The sequence below is a fragment of the Melanaphis sacchari genome, unplaced genomic scaffold (genome assembly GCF_002803265.2).
Source record: "Melanaphis sacchari strain LSU unplaced genomic scaffold, SCAv2.0 Contig31_pilon_pilon, whole genome shotgun sequence".
NCBI classification, from domain to species: domain Eukaryota; kingdom Metazoa; phylum Arthropoda; class Insecta; order Hemiptera; family Aphididae; genus Melanaphis; species Melanaphis sacchari.
This window is the reverse complement of record NW_020271193.1, coordinates 318,442-320,807: the sequence shown is the minus strand read 5'-3', so window position 1 is coordinate 320,807 and position 2,366 is coordinate 318,442.

Here is a 2,366-nt window from a genome sequence, read left to right as displayed (position 1 = left end):
TATATATATATATATATATATATATATATATATATATATATATATATTATACAGGTATTGTGGACAAATTTATTTTTATATTCATTACAATCATTACATAACCTAAACGCATTTATAAATATTGAACTCCAACAAATCATCTTTTATAAATTAGCGATTAAGGACTTTTTTTATAACAATAAGTTTATCAGTTAGTTAATTAACATATATTAGCCAGTACATATAAATCGTACACGAAATTCAAATTTTAAAAATATTTTCTCATTATTCAATAAAAAGTAAATAAAACGATTGCAGTTATTGTATTCTTCAGCATCATTATTGCTTATACGCTTAATTCACAAATGAACACGAAAACTTCAATTCCTATAGTGAATAATGTATATATTATAAAAATATAAAAAAATTAAACCTTATGGGATTACTATGAGTGTATTTCCTGGGAGAAGCTCGTATTATTTGTTGTATAATATAATATTATATTATATGTTCTCCTGCAGTAAAACGACCATAATAAATGCACTCGATCAGGACAGATTACAACCCTATGTACCTATTAGATTCGCAAAAAATATTTATTATTTCTTCGCCGACGATCAGCAAATTGTTTTGAGCAATATTATTTGTGGCTGTAAAAAAACTAATTCACTTGTAGATATCTGATATTTATAGATGTCTTTTTTAATATATCGTGTGTCGTTTACTACACTATAGATAAAACAAACGTATGCACTGTAGATTACAACCACAGTTGCAGCTATACAGGATTCAATAAGAACAATTTCATTCTTAATTTTCTACGGGTAAAAACGCAATTTTTGACACTTTTTTCACAGGTATGAATGTAAACATCAAACATTGCAAACAAGACGTGTATTTTTGTATAGGCGTATGCACAATTTTTACAATTCCGTCGACAGTTCCGCTTGCTGTGTAATACTGCTGCGACTTTTTAATTCGTTTTAAGTTCTTTCACATTGAAGTTTACCATGGTCAGGCTATCTTATGTATATATATTATACATTATAAATTATTATTATTTATCTTCGTCCGTATCGTATATGATATATATTATAACTATATTATGTTTTATAGGTAATGTTATATACTTATACAAAAAAGAATAAAAATGTTTTTGATCGATAAATAATTATACCTATATAATAACGATATAATATATAGCTGATAGCTGAAACATATTATATATATATATATATACCATAATTTATTGGGCGCAGTAAATAAACTATAATAATAATATAATAACGAGCGTAAGAGCGTTATTATAGCATGTTAATAAATGCGATAGAACTAGGATTTATTGCTTAAAATTTGAGAGCAATAACATAATTATTCGAAAATAAATTATTTCTGTACAGTCATTATACAATATAAACATATTGTATTATATTATTATATGTGAAAATTGTAATCAAAATCTTTTTGTCGTGTTGGGTTTGAAAATATAATAAGGATAAAAGAGACACGCCGTGAAAAAAAAAATTCAACGAATACTCGACGAGAGTTTTGCTTAATGTATATTAGATACTTGAAAAATTCGTAGAGTATTATAAGAGAAAAATATCTATACAAAACAAAACTCTGCGAGAATGGAAAAAATATATTTTAAAGTGCATTTTTTTTTTTTTGCTCCAGTATATAGCATTTATCGGTCGGCTTTTAAACACGCGTCGTGTATATAAAGCTATAAATTGGTCGGCACAGGTTTTTTGAAATGGGTTTTAAAAGCTTTCAACCAATAAAGACATACTATATATATATATAGGTTCTATGAATAGTGTTATATATATTGTTAATACCAACATTTTTAACACACGATAAATCAGAAATAGTACATAACAATACAAATATAAATATAAATATCCAGGGGCTATGATTAAATGGACCAAACGATTAAATATATTATGTTATAAGTGTATGTATTTTAATATATGACGATTTGGGTAAATATAAGTAGGCAGCAGGTAAGTAGTAAGTTATAAAGTACAAGTGAATGGAATGATTTTGAAAACAATCTATTAGTGCCCGTTAGAAAATGTAAAACATAATACTCTAGTATTTATTGCAAATGAGAAAATATTTTAAAATACATTTTTATATAGGTAGTTAATAATATGAATGATAACCTGACGTTTATGTATACAGTATAATATGTGTTCAACAATTTGGCTCTCTATAGGTCCAAACGATATTACTAATAATATTTAATAATTATTCGTAGTTAAGCGTTTTGAATACATTTAATAAAAATTAGTATACATTCATGGTAATTGAAACTGTAGCTTCTGATTATGGTAGGAGGGAGGTAATATCACCAGTGGGGAAGTCTTTTATAATTAAAGCCT